The 24,762-nt window shown below is 39.3% G+C and overlaps 1 long non-coding RNA gene across 1 annotated transcript; it reads right to left on the reverse strand.

Annotated features, from left to right (window-relative positions):
* Positions 1-16,822: 16,822 nt before the first annotated feature.
* LOC143114884 (uncharacterized) lies at positions 16,823-19,234 on the reverse strand. The gene is made up of 4 exons (XR_012985013.1): positions 19,162-19,234; positions 18,948-19,031; positions 18,514-18,603; positions 16,823-17,340 (listed from the first exon to the last, which is right to left on the reverse strand). It is a non-coding gene; the product is annotated as an uncharacterized LOC143114884 (long non-coding RNA).
* Positions 19,235-24,762: the final 5,528 nt, after the last annotated feature.

Genomic DNA, 24,762 nt, shown 5'->3' on the forward strand with positions numbered 1-24,762 from the left:
GCTTTACCACCAGCATTTGTACTTCTTCCATTGTTAAAGTGATTGCTGACATAGAAATCATAAATGTTGTGAAGTTTTCTATTGATCAAGGCCAGATTATCTCTATGAATGATATCAATGAAGAGTACAAGGCAATTTTACTGGAAAATAATGGTAAAGCTTTGTCAGAGAACTACTACCTAATTAACACCTAATTACCCTAATTACCCTGATCAGGCCTCGTCATGCCAATGAGAGTAATGTAGTTTCATCAAGAAGAACTGTGAGTGAAGCTTTAAATGATCATAAAGATTTAGATGAGGCAGATGTCCAAACCCTCTTATCTGCAGCATTAATTTTGAGGAACTCAATCAGTGGTCACTCAAAATGGCAGTTTGAAGGACAGTTTGACAATTTTCAGCTTCCACAGGATTTGTTTATGTTTTGCCGATGGGTTCTGTCTGGCATCAAACGCACAATTGACCAGAAACAATCTTCTTTGATTGATCGGTCAGCTTGTATGCTTGGACAACATATTATGACAGCTTTTTTTGGAGTGACCGTCAAGTAACTTATTAACCAAGAGCCTCCTCTGTTTTCCGGATGCAGATCTCAACCCCATTATCAGTCGCTTTGCCACTGACTTTACATTCACTTACGAGAAATAAGAAATTATTGCGGCTTGTGGAAGATATCAACATTGGAGGAAATTACTCTAAAACTCTCCAGATTGAAAAACAAGTTGCTTCTGCAGTTTGCAAACGAATTGATGAAACTGGTGGGTTTGCACTTCCTCCATTTGCATGTAAAGGAGAGAATGTGTTCTTTGCTATTGACAATATTGATAAGTTAATACATGATCCAAGAATCAATTTCATGGGACAATTGTTGTGATGAATCAAAGGGTCCTCCCGGGGGGAAAAAACAATGCTTCCTCCTTTGAAACTTAGCAAGGACACACAGTATCATTACACATAGAACTTAAGAATGTTCCACCACAATCTGTGATTGGTGAGAAATTCAAGTGTTTTTATGACAATGAATTTCAGCACCATCTAGACAAAATCAAATGCTCTTGACTTGCTATGGACCATGGCCTATGGCAATAGGTGACTCAGAAGGTCATTCAGAACCCTTGGAACCATGTGAACCCTCTGCCATTCCTCTCACTTGGGCAGGGTTCAATGCAACTTTCTCAGCTAAAAATAGTCGAACGAACACTGGTGTTGTTGTTCCCATCTTAAACGTTCCAACTACCAGTCCTACAGCCCTATACACAGCATTGAAATTGACCATGGATATCAATGATATTGTTGTTAGAGAAGCCAAGCGGACAATAGTAACTTTGGATTTGGACTTGTATGAGCGAGCAGTTAAGTTAAGGGAATCTGCAAAATGTCATGATAAACTGATACTGCGCATGGGTGAACTACACACTATATTTGCAGCATTGAAAAGCCTAGGGAGATTCATTGAAGGGTCTGGCTTGGAGCAGATATGGATTGAAAAAGGACTGTATGGACCTGCCACAGTTCGACAGGTGCTCAGCGGGAAACACTATAAACGGGGCCTGGAGGCTCACATCGTCACATATCTAGCTTTGAAAAATTTGCTTATACAGTCACTGGCAGACACTGATGAGAATGTTTCTCCCCTGATGCAATCAGTTGGGCAGGAGATAAACTTGATGGGATCAACTGATCCATCAGACAAATCCCAAGACCTCTTAACCATTCATCAGAGGATAGCTTATTGTGAGGTTATCAGAAATCTTACAGGTGATACTGGCACATCACCACAAGCAATTTTTTTACACAGCTACATGAAACAAGTTGAGAATCTATTGCAATTCATTAGGGCAAGCAGAACAGCTAATTGGCCACTGCATCTGGCCAGTCTGGATCAAATGGTAAAATACTTTTTTGCCCATGATCTGTACAAGTATGCCCGATTCTCTTCCTATTATCTTGCTGACAGGATGGCTATGAAAGATGAAGATCCTTCTTCATGGACAGCTTTGCAGAATGATGCAATGTCTGTCTTCAAAACAGACATCCCATTTTGCGGCCTTGGAATTGACCATGCATTAGAACAGGAAATCAGACGGCTAAAGGTTTCTGGTGGAATTACTGGCTTAACTCAGGATGAAAATGCATTATCACGTTTCCTGCTCGCTTCTCCAGAACTATTGCAAATAGTTGATGACTTCTGGAGTACCTCACAGAAGTTGAACTCAGAAAAGCCAATCCACTACCAACTACAACCAGCTTACAAGGAGCGCATATTCAGGAATGTTCAGAAGCTCTGTGATGGAATCCTCACACATTTTGAAAAGCCATTCTCTGGGAGTAATGAGAGACTTAGAAACGTTGTTTCTAATCAAGTGATTCCCCATAGCACAGAGAAGGATATTTTAGAAAGAGATTCCAAAGGTGAAGCTGCATATCATAAGTTTGTAACAGCCAGGCTGCTCACCACCTCACAAGGTTCCCTATGGGATCCTATGAAAAAGTTACAACTTAAGATGTTTGGATCCACTCCCAAGAAGGCACAGGACAAGCACGGGCAAAAATTGACGGAACTTAGTAGAGAACGTGCCTTGCTAACACGCTTTCTTTTAATTATGGAGGTTCGGACAAATTTGGTGAACATGAGAGAAGTAGTCCGTAAATATGAGCTATCAGCTTACCCCAGGTCCCTGTTTACATCGGATGGCTTAATCTATATTCCAACAGACAAATCAGAACTGATGAATGCAACACAGAGGATGCATAAAGAAGATGCCTCAGTACCAACAGACTTTTCAGTCGTTGTCATAGATGGTATGGTTGAATTGCAGGCCTTAAGAAAAGACACTCATTCAAACACTTGTGCAAAGTTGGCAGATCAGTTCGTATCAGTTATCTGCAATAGAGGAAAAGGTTCACATGAACTGAGGGTCTTGTTTGACCGTTACCTTGATAAGTCATTGAAAGATCAGACACGAGCTAAATGCACCAAAGGCTCTGAACCAGTTCTCTTCCATATCTCAGATGCCATGGATGTGCAAAACATAACCATGAAGCAGCTCCTATCTCATAAAGAAACAAAGAATAAACTTACTCTGTACCTTCAAGGGAAGTTACTACAAAACTTTGCATCAAGTGGTCAATTGCTTGTTTGTGCAGCTGGCACAGAGGTAAAGTCAAATTTGGCAGATACAATCCCTGTGGAAATGCAAGAACATGACCATGAAGAGGCAGATACATTGATTCCATGCTGCCTCATCACACACTGGTTGCACAATTCATGTGCACTCGGTGGACACTGACGTTTATGTGCTGCTTGTCTTCATCTACAGCTTTCTTCAACCATGTCAGCTACTTTTGCATGCTGGGAGGGGAAAAACAGCTCGTATCATCAACATTGGTGAAAGTGCTAAAGACCTTGGATCCAATCATGCAAAAGCACTCCCTGCCTTCCACGCATTTACTGGTGCAGATTGGGGTGGAAAGTTTGCCGGAATTAGCAAAAAGAAATGGACACAGCTATTTCTGCTACTCGATGAGGGAGACCCCATTCTTGAGAGTCTGCAGGCTTTGGGGTCATCTTTAGATCCAGTATCTGCAGATGTGGTGAATTGTTTGGAGAAGTTTGTGTGCATGGCATATGGAACATCAGCAAAGAATGCAGCTACTTTAAAAGACCTCCGGTGGGAGCTGTTTCGAAAAGGAAAAGAAGGGGTAAAGCTTCCCCCTTCACCAGCTACATTTCATCCTCATGTATCCCGGACAAACTATTTGACCCATGTATGGAAGTCCTGCACTAAAGCAAAGCTCAAGCTGCCTTCTCCTGTAGATCATGGGTGGCAGTTGGAGGGAGATTTGTTTGTGCCAGATTATTGTTTAAATGACCCAGCACCTCAAGAGCTTCTGGCTTTTGTGAAGTGTGGCTGCCTTAAGAGTAAGTGTGAAAAAAATGTGTGTTCCTGTACTCGAAATGGACTGCCATGCACACCAGCCTGCACTTGTGTAGACTGTGAAAACCAGGAGGAGGTCAGAAATGATGGGAGTGATGTTGATGAAAGTGAGGAAGATGAATGAGTATTAACTCAGTTGTATAAAGGAGAAATTGCCAAGAATACTGAGTGACTCAGTCCATGATTCTTGTTCTGAAATGTTTTTCTGAAAAGTGTTTCTTGTTCTGAAAGGTTTAGCAGTTCACTTGCATATTTGTAAATAGTTAATTTAGTTTGGAAGATGTTCTGTTATTTAGTGAAGTAAGTTAAGTATAGATTACAAACCAGCATGTATTCAGGAAAGTTCTTTGTAATCACAGTTAACCAAAAGTGTTGTTAACGTTTATACATGAGATCCTTGGGTGTCTCTGGTCTTGTGAATTAGACTAAGATAGACATGAGAGAACCCAGAAAAAGTTCTGAAGGCAAACCTGAACCTGACTTCATCCAATATTAACTATCCAATGTTCAGATGTCTGTAATTGAAATGTATGCAAATGAGTGCATAATTAATTAGATATTGTTATATTACAACCATAAACATTTTTCAGAAAACTTGTAATGCAAAAAAATATTGTCTCAACGTAAATAATCTAATAGTGAAGTTTCATAAGAATATCAAGGAGTTATTTTTTTTTACTCTATTCACCCATTCTATGTTGCCTATGGAGGCCAGTTTCGGCTGCATATGCTAATTAGCAGGTTTTAAAACTAAACAATCAGCTAAGTAAACATGATATTCAGAATCAGCACCCACAAATTAGGTAAAATACCCTCTTTACCAGCATTTTCTCACATTTGACCCCCGAGTTATAGTAGTCCCAGTCTTAATTATGCATTATATCTTTGATGATGTCATCAAAGTGTGAAAATGGATCGGGAAAATTTTAAGACAAAAAAAATCTTGTTTCTTAGACTCTATACTAGCAAAATATGCAAAAAAATCCATTTTTACAAGAAAATCCAGCGGAATTACACAAGACACCGTATTATTACTAGACGCTGAGAAATTAATCCATGCTTTTGATTATTGCAATGCTTTGTATGCTGGCTGCAATAACACCTGTCTAAAGAGCTAACAGCTTATACAAAATGCAGCTGCTCGCACACTCACTAGAACTAAAAGATATATTTCCCCTATCCCGGTATCCCTACACTGGCTGCCTGTTAAAAGTCTCAGTGACTTCAAAATATTACTTCTAACATACAAAGCCATTAATGGCCAGGCACCAGAATACATTAAAGATCTCCTAGTCCCATATAACCCACACAGACCGCTACGATGACAGAATACTGGCCTTCTTGTAATTCCAAGAATCTCAAAAACTACAGTAGGAAGCAGAGCTTTCAGCTATCTCGCACCCCTCCTCTGGAATAACCTCCCTTCCTTAATTCGACTAGTAGACACCCTCCCTATTTTTAAGTCTAGACTTAAAACATACCTCTTTACTGCCTCCCATAGTTAGGTATGGTGCGGTGTGGAACTTCACCCACCTCAGGGATTTTTGGAATGGAGCACCCTGCTGAGTCCTCGTGTGACTGGCACTCCAGTCATGCATGCGATGGTGGTCACTGACCATACCTGCGCTGGTGTTGACTACCCCTCACCATGCCTTAGTTATGCTGCTATAGCATAGTCCTGTCATGGACTTTTCATGTTCCACACCGTACAACCCCCCCCTCTCTCCCCTTCTCTCTCTCAACTCTCCCTCTCTTGCCTATTCTCAACCATGGTACACTGTAACAATATATATAGTACCACTGATTACTTTGACATTAACCATTTTGATTTTCAGTAATACTAACCCACTCTACATCTCTCTTTCTTCCCCCTTACCTCACTTGTGAGGTATACCATCACCAGTCATCAGCCATCCGTGAGCTTGGCCCTCTTCTCACTCATCTCACCTGAAGTCCCATCCCTATGACTGCCCTATCATCGCTTATTACTGTCCCCCTACCTGGATTCAGGCCGGTACAGCCTAGTGACCCACCACCTGCCTATTACAACTCTGCCCGGATTCCTGGCCATACTGCCAACCCACCACATGCCCTTTGACAACTCCTAATCCCCTGGACAATTCCATTTCCTACGCTGGACTATAGAACTTTCTGACACTAAATTATGATTAATGCATTATCATTCCGGATATGTAATCATCCCATCTCTTGCAACTTTCACCTCAGGTGGCTTTAAACACCATGTCCTATTCTCTACACCTGACTAAAATATGCATTTCTCATATACAGACCTTACTGTCCTGTATCTGACCCTAGGCAGATGGGTCAGGCCCTTGAGTCGTGGATCTGCTCGAGGTTTCTTCCTATATGTATCTCCAATTAGAGCCCGACCAATTTATCGGCGCGCAGATATTATCGGCCGATATTAGCCATTTTCCAAACTATCGGTATCAGCATTTATAATGGCCGATAAATGAATATTTTAAAAATAAAATAAAAACGGACGAAACACCCTTCGACCATGTCATGAGTGTTGGCGTTGTATAGTTTGTCCACCAGAGGGCACTCTACACCGTCCCTGCTGGCAACACTTGTGTATAACGCGCCACACATTCTGCAACCTACTGATCCAGCCAGAGTCGGGCAGAGAGAACCAGTTATCCGCGAGTGAGATCATCAGTGAAGTGTGTTCATGGTGATTTGGTCATGAGACATACATTGCTTGAAATAACAATTAAAAGAACATTCCCATCAGTTCTCTTAACTCAAATAAGCATGACAAAATTCGTGAAAACAATGTCCAGTTTTGCTGCTGTTAAATAAGCCGAGAGTGAAGCGGAATTAGCTAGTAATTACGTTACGTTGTTACAGTGTAGTTGACTGTCTGTCCTTTTAACTTTTGACAATGTGACTGAAGATGTATTTCTTTAATAGCGTGACAGTTATAGCAGTGAGACGTATCATCTCTCCCCGGCCTGTTATTTTGAAAGTGTATGTTTTACAATTTGCAGTATGACGTTATCCATTGCTAAATTAGGGCTCATCATAGACTAGCTAACCACAAAGCTAGCTAATGCCATGAATATAAGTGGAAGACCGCTAACGTTAACTTTAATGAGCTTGGAAACCACAACAAACTTATTCTGCCTAAATAAAGTAATGATTTATAACTAGTATATCTGTAGTTACAGTCCCTGCATTGTAAAATGTAAGTTAGACGTGCGAGGAGTGAACATTTAGACAGAGAAAAAGTATCAAACGTAGCTTGTGCAAAACGTAGCTTGTGCATAAAAGTTAGCTTTTCTTTTACACGTGTGTGAAATCCAATGACGCCAAGTGTGCGTTTCAGACTGTCGTTCAGCTGCAGCATTAACGAGTTACATAATGGATTTAGATCACTAAATAGTAGGTTTTAGAAGGCAGGCAGCAACTGATGATTGAAAATGGTTTGATGTAGCTTGATGGAAATAATTTTAAAAGTGCAGGTAAAGGGATAAGCAAACTGACATTGTAATTATAAGGTAGCTTATAGCAATAGGGACTAATTATTACACACGCACACTCAAACATTTAAGAGTGACCTTTATCTTGTTTAATGATAATACAAATGATGATGATAATAATAATGTCATCATTATTTTTTTTAATTATTAAGTCTTAGTTCAAAGTTATATTTATGAAGCTTACTAAGTCTTTTAATACTGGTAACTTTGATTTGGTTGTTGTTGTGTTTTTGTTCAAAAGACTAAATTTCATATCTTAAGTTTCTATTTTTATACATTTTATTTATCAGAACTTTAATATATTTTAATGTTCCTCTGTGACAATATTATTTAAAAATAAACAAGTTTGTTTTTGAAATGCATTATCATATTATTTTAGTCAATACTCATAAATAACTACAAAATAACTAATGTTAGGGAAATCTGTTAATGTTTTGTTGCGCGTTTCTGAAAAAATATATCGGCCGATATATCGGAATATCGGATTTTTAAATCAACAAATATTTGTATCGGTATCGGCCTTCAAAATCCTTTATCGGTCGGGCTCTATCTCCAACTCTAGGGAGTTTTTCCTCACCCCTGTTACCCATGGGCCTTCTTTTATTTTATTTTCTCTGATTGTCTAACACTCTGTAAAGTGCCATGAGACATGTGTAATGTTTTGGCGCTCTATAAGTACAATTAAATTGAAAATTGAAAAGTTACTTTTCCTCATCTTTTTTGTATAACTAAAAGAAACACAACTAAACCATACAATTACTATGTATCAAATGTGTTGTCCTGTCAGCATGTGAGTGACAAGTTGGGATGTGGGCTTAGTGGTGTAAGTGGAAAAGAAGGTGCAGGAGAGGTTGTTGCCAGAAATTAGCAAAACTATTTATTTAATAACAAAATAATAGCAATATTCAGGGCAAAACCCAGAATGAATTGATTAAGGTCACTACCAAACATTTCTCAATTGATTCTATAGTACTTTTTCGCGTAGAATCCATTTCTGCTTGGGACATTTTTATATCACACATAGTTAATGAGATAATTTGCATATTTGAATATATTAGTGAATATAATGCATAATAAAGAAATGTATTGATAATATGGCTGTAAGTAGATAGGTTAATGGCTTTAGGCCCAAATAATATTCAAATTGTATCAAATAATGACAAATGATCATACACAAGTATATTTTTAGATAAGATATTGCAGTTACATTATGCAAATTAGGTAATTTTTTACCTTTTTCGTTTATGTGCGACTTCACCTTTACAAGTTGTTTTTACTTAATTAGTGTAAATATACACTCTGTGAATTATTTTGTGAGAGCTACTTTGCGTATCATTTTCTCAACTAATTTGCATGCGAGGATGGGTCTGTGAAGAAATAGATTCTAGTTTTGAGGGTGTATTGTAACTGATCTTCCCCTGCAGTTGTCCACTGATTTTAGTAATGTTTACTGACTGATTCATTGCAGCATTGTCGTCGTCTACACCGACGTGATTGGTTCCTCGCGATGCAAGGGGTAAAAGTAACATGCATCATTACTCGTTGCCAGAGTGTCTCGCAGAGACAATTCAGATTCAGAACAATTCAGTGCTTTCGCGAGACTCCAGAGTAGCACTTTCCAGAGTAGCACTTTACAGTACAGTCTGCAAAAAGTCGCAGCATTCTTTGTGGCATGTTGTGTTTTACACAACATTTCCATTAATCATGGATGTGCTGATGACATAAATGAGGAAATATTAGAGGACTTAAGGAGACGTAATGTTGAACTGCATGTACCGATGCCATTTAACCCAAATTCCCCAGCTGCAGCACGGAAGAGGAGAGCTTATCTGACAGAAGAGCTGCATCGTCTATAGTGAGGTATAGTGAAGCAAAGTAATCTCGGTCTAATGTTAGACTACATTGCAAAAATATCGCCATGCATTCATAACCTTTTTATGAATTCAGTGAGAGTGAGCTCAAAACATCGGAAAGTATGTCTTTGTGACATTTCTTTATTTACATGTTGTCAAAAAGAAAAATGCCAGCCATGGAAACAATTGTGGCAATTTCTTCCCATGCCTATTTAATCAAAGCTAATTTGGGTGGGTTTCTCCCATCCCCATACAATGCCACTTTTCTGTCTTTTACGGCCCTGACGAGAACGTCGGTCTCATCGGCTGTGAACCACTCCTGGCGTGCACCTGGCAAATCAGCCATTATAATAGCAATCCGCCATGTGACAAGCGCGCCTGCTTTTAAAGGGAATGCGAGATGACGCTCTGATTGGTTTATTGCATGTGACGCCCAAACCACACCTATGAGTAATGTAGCTACTTCAGAACAACCCATTTTAGATTTGCGTCGGGCACAAGAGTAATTTATCTTGGCGGTATAATAGCAACAACGCCCGAGATCCGCCCACAAAGCTACTTGCGTTTTGCATTTGATAGGCAACTTGTGTTTCCGATCATTAGGATAGGGCCCTAAGTCTTCTTTTGAGTGGACAATCTTTTGATGTGTTTGCTGTGGATGTATAGGCTACTACCATGGAAGCTGCTACCTGTCATTTGCCTTCCCTTACATGCGCTCAGAGACTACACTGGACAGAGAAGAAATGGAAAAATGGAAATATTGGGCTATATTTTTGCAATCTAAAATGCATGGTCACTGGCAAATAGCTTAAACAAATTTTGGGTTTGTCCAGTCCACATTAGGGGTGGTTTTGTTATCAAACGTCTAGCGCCTAGAGCAAAAAGGTTGGTCTTATGTTTCTTAATCAGTCATGGTTATGGTTTGGGCATAACATCCTTTAAACCAATTAAAATTACATCTGTCATTCCCTTTAACACCAAGCAGGGCAACTATTGACTGACACTGTCACTATTGACTGACAATACCCTGCAAATCATACCCTGAATGGAATTGTCTCTGTATTTGTATTTTTAAATACATGCTTGTTGCCCCCCTTTCGAGTTGCGCCATTACATTGTTCTTTGCCAGACCCTTAATCTTTCTAGATTATCAGGGTCTGGATTTTCCAGGCTAGACTGACAATGGGTTACCATCGAAAACATAGCCTGAAAAAAGCAACACTTACCCCAATAATGTTCGAATGACTGAACCGATTTAAAGGACATTTTTCTTGCAGAGAAGTTGCTGCTTACATCTCACTAAAGACCAGTTTTTTCTTGGTCAGTGGTGCAATGCTTTTTAGATAGTGTACGATTTTTAGATCTTGTGCCAGGCCACACCTTAGGTCATTAATTGCCTGAGTGCATTGTTCAACAAAAGAGATGTGCATGGCGAAAAACTCGAGTGTACAATCGGAATAAGCTTTGCGTCGTGATAACAACACGCTTTGCACCGTGCTTTTGATCGTCATATTAGAGCCCATTATGTTACTGAGGACGTTTTGAAATTGATTGAAACGAAAGTGAAAGAAGCTTGTCTGATGAAAAATCTGCTGGAGGACATTGAACATTTGATTACTGAAAAAATGGGTTGCAAGAGCTTACTATGAGTCTGCATTGGCATTTTTGTTATATGTGCATTATTTATGTGTACATTTATTAATATAAACCTGACCAGAATTGACACTGCAGATTTACACTTTAGATTTGCACTTTACACCTGAAAGAGATAGAATATTCTTTAACTAATCATAAAATGTCACCCAAACATACAGTGGGTCCCAGTTAAAAATTGACACTTCATTCACGATCATGGTGAATGGTGAAATGTAAGTACAACTGCAGCCGCTTGGGGGCAGCATAGTCCGCTGTGTCGTTTCACGGTCGAACCAGACGGCGCATTCGACAGCAAGGGCTGTGATTGGCCGAGTTTTCAGTGCGTTTCTCTGTGTTTTTAGCAGCCCCTGCAACATGCTAGTCCACTGTAGCCTAAGCCTTGTACATAATGTTAAACATAGTTTTGGATTCAGTGGCAAGATTTCTTGATTGTACAGTGTCTGTCTCTCAGTAATGTTTTAAAATGAGAGCTTCGTCAGCTGGCAGTAGGCTACTTTGTCGGTAGTCATGAGAAGTTCGCTTGCTAACAGAACATAAATATGCTGCCCAGAAACCTTGTGTATAGTTCTGATTTTTTTTACTAGACTAACGAGGTTGAAATATAGACTTTGCCTACAGCATCTCCTTAACAGTAATGTTAACAAAATGACAGCATTCATATGACAAAGAAAAACGAATTCGGTCACTCAAGACTGTGCCACAGCAACCAGTGTAGGCTACAGTCCTACCCAATAGGCCTACTCGAAGCAGATAGCGTTGTCTGACAGTCGAGTGGGTTAATGCACATATTTCCAGAACAGGTCTGCAACTTTCAGGCAGTTCTGAGTTCGAATCTAGGCAGGAGCAGAGCCATATAAAGGCCTTGGCCTATTGTTATCATTTTTTGCAAGGTGTTGCTCCTGGCAATACTTGTTTATAAGACGTTTGGTGATTAATTGATAGCTGTTTTTGGGACACGTTAAACGTTCTTTATAATGAGCGCATCCGGGGAGTAAAACGACTGTTACGCGCTGTTACAACTGTAGGCTACAGTGATTGCAATACAAAAATATGCGCGTGTTAGTTTAGTTAGTTTTGTGATGTTTTGCACTTTTGCCTCATGTGTTTTCAGGTTTGATGGCTTTTTTGGCAAGATTGACCTTGGTTAGACTCTGCATATGTTATTTCTCCGTATGGAAAATAAAGTCAATTTTCGACACACGTCTGTTATTAGTTCAATAACAAGTGTTGCTTGTTAAAACATGTGACTAGTGAAACTCAAATGCTTTTAGAAATATTTAGCCAAAGCCAAAAAGTGTTAGAGAAGGAGAGACGCCGGTGCGGCTCAGATGTCTTCTTAATTTTCTTTATTCTTTAGTAAAAGGTGCAGAACATTATTAAACTTTGACTAACGTTTCGATGTTCGTTAGTCAAAAACATCGACACATCGAAATGTTTGTCAAAGTTTAATAATGTTCTGCACCTTTTACTAAAGAATAAAGAAAATTAAGAAGACATCTGAGCTGCACCGGCGTCTCTCCTTCTCTCTAAAATATCTGTCCTGGCCTGGTTGCAACGGATTGTGGCCAAATGACAGAAGCGCGGAGAACCCTCCTTTGTCTACCAAAAAGTGTTACTTTGTGCCCCGCGCTCCCCCACTGCTTGTGAAAGAAGGGGATGGGGGAGGGGGGCTTAACGTGAAAATGCTTAATGTCACAAAACGGCAACGAGTCGTTTTAGGCTACAGGCCTTCATAATGGTAGGCTACAGGAAGTGGGGGGAGGGTATGGGATGACCAGAGCCGTATAACCAGGCACACAGCTCGTTATATAGCCTATCGACTGCCTTAACAGATAGGCTTTGCTCTTGGGTTTGGCCTTACAGCGAACTCAATGCTCTTGTTGCTTGCAGTTTGTTAAATAAAGCGATGCAGATTACATTATTTATTTCTGATTAATTGCGTCTTTTGATGTATTTTGCAACATTTGCTTGTTAGGCTGGGCTACTGTCAATGTCCTGTACAGGTCAATGTTCAACAATTGCTGGTGTAGGCCTAGGCTATTAATCAATTAGGGACTGTTCGTTATTTATTTAATTAAGGGGCTACCGGAGGAGTTTTGGGAGCGTTAGTCAAAAAAGACGTGACCCTCGCCAGCAAGAATTTTTTCTATGACCCTCCAAAGTGATTGAGAAAAAACGCATGACCCTCCCCAGTCCCAACAATTTATTGATGCCTTAGGCTACTGGGTCAATTTGGGAGCTTGCATGCTACGACTCCTTCCTTGAAATGCCTTGAAAAGGCTGTCGTTTGCACAATTTCACAAATAATCACCGGGACCGAAACAAACCTGTCAACTTTTCCCGGGTTTATCGCGTATTTTAACTTTTTCCTCGCTGTCTTAGGGGGAGCTGCAGGGCCGTCGCAAGGGGATGCGAGGCCCTGTGCGAACTTGACAGATGCAAGGCCCTTTTCACTTACGTGCATGAAATCATGCGATAGCTTACTTTACACATAGCCAAGGCTACCGTCGGTGAATTTTAATAGTAGCCTAGTCTAATAAGCTACACCAGCTTGCCTTTAAGAGGGGAAATTCAATTGTATAGCCTATAACATTAGCTGAGTCACATATTTGGCCATATGGTGTTTATCATAGGCTACATCACGAAACCAAATAGTGTAACAAAGGCGAACACTTTAACAGGGGGAATTAATTGTGCTGAACGGTATTTGTCAATGAGCAGAAACACTCGACATTCAAACTATTGATAAGATGTACTGGTCTGTATCTATAGGCTAACATTGGACAAATAAATGACAATGACTCGCCATATCCTGACTCAGGAAAAAAAAACATTTTCTTGCTTTGCCGCAAACTCAGCAATGAAATCATAGGCCAGTTTGCAGGTAGCCTAACGTCTTTTTCATAGAAGGGAGAGCCCAGTCTCTCCTGTGACATGGAGGTGCGCAAATAGTTTTTAATAGCCTGTTCAACTTCGAAAAGCTTCGTTCACCATGCCAGTCACTGATCGCAATTTCAAAGTTCGGAAAGCTTCATCTTTTTAAGTTTTAAGTGCAGTGGCCCCTATCTGCCCCCTTTGGAATTATATCTCGAGCCTATTATAAGGTCCAAAAGAAAAAACACTTTTTTATAGATGGTTATGAGGAGCAATATGAGAGAGAAATTTGATGATCATTGATCGTTGTTTTGGGACGTTAAGCCTTTTCCATAGGCGTCAGTGAAGGAGATTGAAGAATGACCATTTTCTATACGAAAATATTTCTTAACTACAAAAACTCAGTGTCTAAAAACTCAGTGTCATTCAGACTCAACCCTCTTGTTGTTTTATTATCTTTTTCGTTGTCGTTTGAACGTTGGCAAGCAGGCATGTTGCGGTTGCAATTTAAGTGAAATTTCTAGGACTACAACATGCTGTTAGGCTGGGCTACTGTCAATGTACTTGTACAGGTAAATGTTCAACAATTGCTGGTGTACAGGTTATATAATCAATTAGCTAAATCATTTGTCCAGCTGTTTAAAACATTTTTCGTGCTACATTCAAACACAAAAGGTGCTTTGATATATTTTTCGTTTGAACGTCGGCATGCAGGCATGCTTTGGTTGCAATGAATGAGGATAATTGCTTTTTTTTGCATTATTTTGAATATGACTTGCTCCAGTCTCAACAGCACGTACTTTAAGTTCTAACACACATATCCCCTCTCGCTTTCTCTCTCTCCATCCCTGCACACGCTGCTTTCTTAAAGGAGCTGCACCATTTTACAACAATTGCATCTACATTTTCATATTAGAATGTTTTGTCAAGTGTAAGCTTAAACTACCGTGATCAATTTAAGTTCCCGTGCCCCCGCTGCGTCTTTAAGGCAGTAAGTCAGTCGCATCAAAAATAGTAGTGGCACCCAAGTGACACCTTGTGGTTGTTTGTGTCAACTGCAGTTTGTGCCATTTCTGCTGAGAAAATGGGGTGCGTGATTCATGAAGGAACCCGTCCAAACTTAACAGGGACCCACTGTAAGTGGAACAATCCATACCCTTTATTTCTGCTAATTAGTCAAAATTTGCAAAATAGCTCATTAACTATGCGTGATATAAAAAAATGGATATTTACTATTACTGTATACTATTTCTATAATAATTTTACTATTACTTAATTAAGTGGACAACTGGAGAGGAAGATCAATTATAACACAGCATGAAAACAATTTTTGTAACAACACGAATATTTCTTTACAGACCCATTATTGCATGCAAAATAGTCAACAAAATGATACTCATATGCAAATTAGCTCTCACAAAATAATGCAAAGAGTATATATTTGCACTAATTAAGTAAAAACATCCAGAATTGCTTTGCCATGATGTTCTTGTAAAGGTGAAGTGGCACATGAACAAAAACGGTAAAAAAAAAAATCAAATAACTAAACTCCACTGTACAATAAGACAGTAGAAGATAAGAAAGATAAGAAAACTAACAAAACTAAATACTAAATACACTATATAAATAAAATTGAGAAATTCCAATGTGCTTGAGGGTGATCAAGCAAAAGACGCTTGTAGTGACAGGGCCGGGACTGGTAAGGTGCTAAAGGGAGTGAGTGTCATGGTGAAGGTGCAAAAAGTAGTCCAACCATAGTCCAACAGTGCAACAGTGCAGCAGTGCAAGAATAAGGTCTAGAGACCAGCATAAATAATATGGACAAATAGGAGAGTAAAGTATAATGTAGACAAGGTAAAATAAAAAAAACTATGTCAGTGCAAGAACAGGTTGAGGTAATAGGGTTATACCCATTCATTCATTCAGTATTGTAGCAGAAGCCTGACCGCAGCCATTGATCATGTGTGCTAATATTCAATTTGATTCAATTCAATTCAAAGAACTTTATTTTTCCGTTAGGAACTTCACATGTGAAAGAGCATCAGGGTGTGTCCATACCCAACAATACATACAATAAACAAACACACACACACACACACACACACACACACACACACACACACACACACACACACACACACACACATCATCTTCAGCCCACACTGGACATATGGCAGATAATAAAAACTTTGCTGAGCCTGATGAATAAATAAGTTGTTAATATCTCCACAGTGGAGGGACAATAAATAATAGTTAAAAAGAGTCCAAGGTGTTAAAAGAGAGAGAAGACAGTTCAACCATTCAAAAGTCTAATGGATGCTGGGACAAAGCTTGACAGGGCTCTATTTGTCCTTAGTGTAGGTGCTCTGTATCTGTGGCCTGAGGGTAGGAGGCAATACTGACTGTGTAGAGTGTGTGTGATGTCCAAAGTGATTGAGTGTTTTGCTTTTTGCTTAGTCCTTTTGTTGTATATGCTGGTGAGTGATTCCTGCTGTTGTCCAGTTATTTTACTGCTCAGTTTGATGATTCTGTTTAGTGGGTTCCTATGGATGTTGGACCTGGAGTTTGCGGAGTTTACGTAGGAAAAAGAGACGCTGCTGACACTTGGAGTAAATGGTATCGGTATTTGTTTTGAACACTCAAAAAAATATCTTGTTGGATTTAATTAAAAATGTTTTGTCAAGTGGTTCCACGAAACTGTATTAAATAACTCTAAAGATACTATATTCTTTACGATTGACTCAAATAAATAACATTAACTGAACAAGAGTGAATAAAGTAGATGGTAAGTAATTGAATTCCTTTATTTTTATTTAGTATTCTTACATTGAACCAACTTAATATGGCTGTGTTCAACCAACTTAATGCTGTTATGTTCAATTAATTCAGCATTCTTACATTGACTCAACTTAATATGGCTGTGTTCAACCAACTTAATGCTGTTATGTTCAATTAATTCAGCATTCTTACAATGACTCAACTTAATACTGTTCTGTTCAATCAAAGTCACATTGTTATGTTCAATTAATTTAAGTTAAAAAGATATCTAGCACACATCCACATTAAGTTACGTTTAAGTGATACAGTTACGTGGAACCACACTTGACAAAACTTTCTTAAGTAAACTCATCCTAAACATAAAGTTCTTAAGTAAATCCAAAGTAAACAAGTTGAATTTGTTCTGCATAACATTTCTAAATAAAATAAAATGTCTAAAATTGAACAAATGTGTTGAAATAGCAAACAGACACACGGTCTTCAAAACCAATCTGCATTTATTTAGCAGCAACCTTTGTCTCCATTCTCATCAATCCATCAGGGACATTTTTTAGTAAAATAGAAATGCAATGAACTGAAAAATATCTCTGCTAAACACGGCATGTGTAGTTTTGTTACATTGTTAGTGATTCAACTATAATGTCTACATCTTCAAGTGGAGGCATTGGCACCCTCATGTTTGATTGCAAAGATCCCGATGGTGGTTTTCTCCATCTGGCTCTGGGCATCAGTCCGCGTCCTTTACCACAGACAAAAAAAAATACATTTAATTGATGACTTTTCAAACAAAAGTATATGTTTTTAGATATGTTTGAATTCAGTGGATTAACCTCGCATCTCCCATCTCCTTTAAATTAAAGCAATGATTCTGAGTGAATTTCACCCTTGGGTCATTTGCATGATCATCGCGAGTGCCAAACCCCCCCCCCCCCCCCCCCCCAAGACATTGGTCGAGTTTGCGCTGTCAGTCTATGTATCAGCCCAATGGCTTGCCAAAACCAAAAGTGTATCTCGTAAATTACCCCATAATAATGTCCGGAATATCACTAAACTTCTACAGTAGTACAAAAAAGGGTCTGTACTCATTAAACGAGGCATTGGAAAGTTTGTAAGTAGCCTACATCAGGAGGTTATTTAAATAACACTTGCCTGATAGCTTCTACTCTCTGCTGCTACCGCTACGTCTACATCACTTCCGTGATTTGTGAAAAGCCCGTAAAAGTCCTTTGCAAAACTCACAAGTGTAAGAGAAAAGCTAGTGAATTAAACACTCCATAGTCATATATTGATAACTGGATGATATTTGAAATTGTATTTTCAGGTCAATAAGTGTTGACCTGAAAATACAAGCATTTATAAAACTTATGCATCGCTTTCTGCCAGGACTTTTACAGGCTTTTACCAAATCACGAAGTGACGTTGACGTAGCGTTGCAGTAGGTGTTGTTTATGAGTACAGACCCTTTTTGTACTACTGTAGAAGTTTGGTAATATTCCGGACATTACACTTCTGGTGAAATTCACTCCGAACCATTGCTTTAGACTCTCTGCTCTCCAAAATCCCTCTAACGTCTATGATTTCTTTTAACTCAAAAGCTAGTTAACCAAAGATTAAAACTTTGGGTGACATTTTACCAACACAGACTAGGAAGCTTTGTCTGTAAAGGGTTTATGCGTGGTCAAACAGACCAATGGTGACTTGTTCTGCTGTAACATGCATTCTGCTTTAACATGCATATAGACAGCCTTAACAAAACATTACAAGCACCGAAACATGAACAAGGAAATGTCCATGGGTACTAAAATAATATAAGAAGCCATATTCATTCATACCCATCTTCCCACTAGACGTACCACTGCTACTCTCGCTGCTGTAATGCTTTACTGTTTTTTTTATATTCATTTACACTTACCAGGTATTCCTTTATGAGTTTCTCAGAGCCTTCATTTAAGTACACAAGTGGTTTCAGGTTGCAAGCTCTCAACAAGCCAATGGTATAATTCTGCAAAATAGGGAAATGAACACTACTTTACTTACATTTACAAATTAAGCATCTTAATGTTTACCATGCCTTACCATGCAACCCCCTTTGTTAAATGTTAAAATGTTAAATGTTAAAAGAGATTTTTGGAACGCACTGATCTTCAATGTAAATCTATTCAGGGGTTGAAACAGGCAGTGCACCCCAAATATGTCTATGTTAACTTTCAAATTCATGTCATATCAGCAAGGTAAGACCTTTCAAAAAAAGTGGTGCATGGCAAGGTCCGGTAGCTAATGGCCTAATATTGGATCACAGGTTTTCAAAGTGGGAGGCACAAAACAACTTGGTAACAACTCACTAACCTGGTCAATGGCAGCCATGATCTCCTCCCTTCCTACGCACACACAGCAGACAGCCTGGAGCAGATGATGTCGAGTTCTGACATTCTGACAACATTATGAGGGGAGAGGAGATTGAAAGAACAACTAACAATACAACCCAGCATTTGGAAATACAGAAAGAATTACAATTAGCATATGGTATGGGTGTCTGCGACCAAAGTAACCATGTGCTAACCTGTAATACTTCAATAAATGAGACCGTGATGACACTCCGGTCTTGCGCTCTTTGCACTGCCACATAAAGGCCTGTGGGGAAAAAGAGAAAGTATATCAAACTCAACAAATTTGTGTAAAACTATAATAATATTAGATCACAGAATCAATTGCGAATTTTAATAGAATTGAACTAGGAAGAAAACCTTTAATTAGATTGGCTTGTTTGTGATTTAATTAATTACTTGTTTGTGATTAACAAATCATTCAAACATTGAAGAGTAGGCAGCCTCTAGCATGAAAAATGTAAAATTATTTACCTCCCGAATATAGGGGTTGACAACAAATGTGTGTGCTTAAAATGGACAAGTTTCCATGCAAGAAACTGCCATTTACTTTGCTCTTTTATATAAGCCGGATGAGAGCCAAGTAGCCTATGATAGCAATACAAAAATAATGACAAGTCTGATGTTCCTGCAACTGCTGTCCTTCAAAGATTGCAGCTACACGTGGCTAATGTTACAGAGAGACTAGGCAAGATGGCTGAGTTTGCTACACGAACGTTAAAATGATTCAAATGTTTCTTGACGGACTTTAGAGTCTGCATCAATGCTAGCTAATTGTTCATGACACAGAAAGATAATTTGGTCAGAGTGGGGTGCACCTACGTTTAAACATTAAACTTTTCAGATACTGATCCAACTATTAGTAGGCTATTCACATAAACCCAGGCAGGGTAAATCCAACGAAAGAGGATTTATTAAGATGAACAATAGTGAGATTTCATTTTTTTGAGTGAAGTTGAGTTTGTGGTCGATTATTGTCCCAAGATATCTGTATGTGTCAACCCTCTCTATCGGCTGGTTGTTGACAGTCAGAGTGGGGATGGGGGGCCTTTCTGAAGTCTATTATTAGTTCTTTTGTTTTAGTGATATTGAGATCCCGTAACAACTCACACGTGCATTGAGCTCGCAATGTTTTGCTTGTGTTGAACTGTTACAGTTAACTTTAGGCTACAGTTTGAACAGTTTAACTGTTACAGTTACAGTTTAAACAGATACAGTTAATGGTGTTGAAGTGGTAAGTAGTCTAGCTAAGCAATACAAAGTAGTGGAATTATTTGTAGTTGACCAGGACATTTTGACTTGATGATCAAATAGTTAGAACTATGGATTTGATGTTGGCCGCGAATTCAGAGCATTACGTTAATGTTAGCCTACATGGTGTCAGTATAACGTAGCCTAGGCTACTCTTACAAATATTACAAATATTTGGCAAAGTCTCCTGGTTCAATTGTTTCCAGTTTCATAAACGAGGGTGTTAGATTTGCAGTGACTACAAAATCCAACCTAATAACATTAGGCCTACCAAGGCATTGCGTTGGATGTTTCTCCACTTGTTCTCTTCACGTGTCTGGCTGCTAATCCATGTAATGAAAAGGGATAGGCTACGCGTTCAAAAGGAGGCTTAAAGTTTTATATAGGATCGCTATGAACGTGATGTAGAGGGCAAGAAAGTATAATAGTCTCTCTCGTGCTCATAACTTAGGTGACTTAGGTCACTTGCTCATGATTTGCAGATAGCAACTTACAAATGAGGTAGCCTATTGCTTGCCATAATGGTCATGAAAAATATATTACTAGTAAAATATTCAAATATTTAGGGTTAACCTTACTCAGCACTGAAACCTGTCAAACTTTTTTCAAAGTCCTTCATCACATGAATTAAGATTAAAATTATTTAATTTCTGAGCACCACAAGTCAGACCTCAGCAACTTTTTTAATGTAAGATTGTTCTTAGGTCACATATCAATCAAATCATAACAACTGCAATGATACTGTTTTTAAAATCATGTGTAGTAGGCCTAAATGTAAATGTGTGTGTCTAAACATGCTTTAATGAGCTGAATTTAAGATTACAGTTCTTTCACCAACCTATGTGTTTTACATTAACTTATAAAATAGATACTTTAGCTTAGTCCTCAGATAGAGGATGGTTGCTGCTTGCTCTGTTAAGGTATTTCTGTCCCTCCCAAACTGCATTGAAATGGTATGTTTAGCAGCCAGAATTTCAAAATCTCCTGGGGGAGAAATCACCGGCCCCCCTCTAACAGGAACCCCCCCCCCCCCCCCGAAAAAAATTGCCTGATTATGCCCCCTCTGAATTTTGCCTTGCATGACGCCCCTGCCTCCGCCTGTAGTTGTGTGATCATTAGCCTCTCAAAGCCTTTCATGACCAGGGATGTTAAGGCCACGGGTCGGTAGTCATTGTCGCAGGTGGGGTTACTCTTTTTAGGCACAGGGCATATGATGGAAGATTTCCAGACTGAGGGGATAGAATGTTCAGCCAGTGAGCGGTTAAAGAGGTGGCAGTAGACACCAGCAAGCTGGTTACTGCAGGCCTTCAGCAGGCGGCCACAGATCTGGTCTGGCCCTGGTGCTTTATTTGGCCTTGTCCTTCTCAACACCAGCTCAACCTCCGCCTGCTGCAGCTCCCGATTTACATAACCCGGCATCCTAGCAGTGAGCTCTTCTGTCAGTTTGTCCCTCTCCTGCGAGTAGTCCAATTTCTCGAACCTGCAGTAAAACTGGTTGAGGTTCTCTGCCATGTCAATGCAGTCTTTTTCCCCGGTGGTGGATAGAGCTGAGTTGTTGTTGGGGAGGCCAGCTAGGGTTTTGACTCCTTGCCATGCATCTCTTGGCTTACCTTTCAGGAAGAGTTTCTCAACTCTCTCCTTATATTCCCTCTTTGCTGCTTTTAATTGTTTATTCAGTTTATTTTGAATGAGTTTGGACTCAATTTTATTTCCAGAGAAGAATGCAATTTTCTTTTCATTTAGAGTTGATTTCAGGGCTTTTGTTATCCAAGGCTTGTTGTTAGAAAATACCTTAACAGTCTTAGTAGGGACAATCATCGCCTCACAGAAAGTTATGTAGTCGGTTACCACATCTGCAGCCGACTCTAAGCTCTTGCCCAGCGTTAGCACCTCCCAGTCAGTGCACTAGAAGCAGGCCTGAAGAGTCTCAATTGCAGCATCATCCCACTTTTTCACCTGCTTCTTTAGAACACCCTCCCACATTGGCAAGTACGATGGAGGGGAGCGGTGGACATTTCGGTGTGCCGGTGAGTTTTTTCAGCCTCTGCCGAACTCCTCCTCTCCTTCCCCGCTTCCTTCTCAAAGTATCTCGCCGGCAATCGTGGTTGGGGCTATATCGTCTCAGCTCTCCCCAGTTTTCCAGATTCGGGGCTGAATAATCCATATTCCATAGTAGCAGATCATCTCAGGAGTACTGCAGAATTCCAATTCCGAGTCCTCCACAAGCCGCGAGTGATCTGGCTATCCAAAGTAGCAGCAGTAACAGTAGTAGACACTTCCTCATCTTGAATTTTGTAAAGTTTTGTAAAGTTCAGGCACGCTGGAAATTCTTTGATCAAACCAGTAATCCAAGTAGGCATACGATGTACCATTCAATCACTTCAGCCAACTAGACACGGGAGTAAAACTTAACCCTTTCGTGCCTGTGCCGAACATTCCATTTTTGGTGCTGGATGACCTCCTTACACAAAAAACCTTATTTCTTGAGTATAATACATACCATTGTAATCAGAAGGGTCAGTTCTATCAAATGATGTAAAATACATATGGTAATGTTGATATAGTAATGAACAGTCTTTGAAAATCCTCTCCAAATGTATACCGAAATTCGTTAAAATTTAATTTCATTCGCATAAAAATGAATTTTCATCGTATTTCTATACGAGATAGAGAAAAATATAGAGTGTATGACATGTTCAGCAAGTTGTGGGCTATTTAACAAAAAAGACTGAATTGGAATATCATTAACCTTTCAAAAGTTATGATACATTTAGTGATCAGTGTAAAAAATGCAGAAAACGGGATTTAGAATGTTGACAGAATTCACATTCTCTTTCTCACCAAAAACATAAAAGTATGCATAAAAACTAATAATGAAGTCAGACAATGGTTTAGATTTATTTGGTCCATAAGAATAAACCATTTATTTGTATATAAGCAAATGCTACAGTCAACAATAATTGATATATAAAAGAACATGTACCTTACCAGTAATACAGGAAGTAAGTATACTTTATATTTATTGAAGATCAATTCTGAATAGAGACATAGAATACATTTGATTCAACAGATACAGTGGGCATCGCTTTCAAATGGCCACTTCAGTCGCGCATTACGAGGCGTGAAGCTGCGTGAAGCTTTAGTACCACTTTCAGCCACTGTGCGTCGCTCTGGCACTGTACATCGCTCTGTCAGTGGTAATTGTTACTGAGAGGAATCCCAGCCTACGAATTCAATAACAAAATAAATCGTAATTAAACATTACCTCGATTAAGGCTACTTGGGTATGGCTTAAGGCTTGACTACACGGTGGTAGCGAAAATCGAAATCTGCTTTTGATAGCCTACTGGTGCCGCTCCACAAAACGAAAAAATATCTTATATGTTATTGTCAGTGTTGGGGGTAACGCAACTACGCAAATCAAAACAGTGTCTTAATTTGCCCTACTTCTTGACTGCAATGTAGTCAATTGACTCCTTGACATGTCATTTTTATTTTTCTGTACAATAAACAAATACATCTGCTTTATGCCGCAGAATTACATTCATATTTGGCTGACTGCAGACACGCCACTTCCCTCCCCATATTCCAAGATTAAGATAGCCTAGCCTATACAAAAAGCACTTCATACTATCATAAAAATTTGTTAAAACGAATAGCTATTTGCAATTTGACAAAACACTGGTCCTCATTTTGCGAATGCGAGGACGATATGAGCCTGTTGCATTTAGTTAGATGTCCGAGTCAAGCATAATGTTTGAAAACCACTGGCTCGTAATCACAATAATTTAACACACGACAGTTGGATAACCTACTTCATCATGTCCCCATGCCTACATTTTTGTGAGTAGCATAGAGATCGTTAAAAACAATAAATTATGGCTCTCCGTTTGGGACATCGAAAACGTATATTTTTAATAGACTACCGTCGAAGATGCTGACTTGCAAAAGCCTCGGGATAACACGTTATCTCCACTATCATCAGTCATGCTCCTTGATCAAAGTGGGGAATGAAATAAAAGTTTGAGAACCACTGGCTTAACAAATTACCTGCAGTCCAGAACACACAGAATCTGTTGCAATATTCTGATGATCGGCGATGATATCGGCAAATGTTTGTTTTCCAAAGTAAGAATTTCACTTCACCATGCACCTTCGACAATAAATACTGTAGCTCATTACACGTGTTACTGTTAAACGTAGGCCTACCTGGTATCATTACAAACATTATTCTGTGTCCTAAAACTGGCATATTTTATGGCATTGTGTCATGGAAATTCGTTGCAAAATCTAGAGAAATGGTGTGAGGTGGTCAGCGGGGGACAATTGAGACACACATTGGATTGTGTTATTACTTGAACATTCCACACTATCCACAGCTGTGGTAGGCCTATCAGGGGCAGCAAGGGCGTAGGTTTGGTCTCAGCTTTGGTGGGGAGATCCAACCAACCGCGCCCCCCCCCGAAAATTTAACTTTTACTGACAAGAGTCAGACTGTCAATAGACAATAGCCTCTTTCATTATTT

The sequence above is a fragment of the Alosa pseudoharengus genome, unplaced genomic scaffold (genome assembly GCF_046254945.1).
Source record: "Alosa pseudoharengus isolate Yale_2024_CS ecotype anadromous, Long Island Sound unplaced genomic scaffold, YU_APseudo_1.1 YU_APseudo_1.1_scf_9, whole genome shotgun sequence".
Classification (NCBI taxonomy): Eukaryota; Metazoa; Chordata; class Actinopteri; order Clupeiformes; family Clupeidae; genus Alosa; species Alosa pseudoharengus.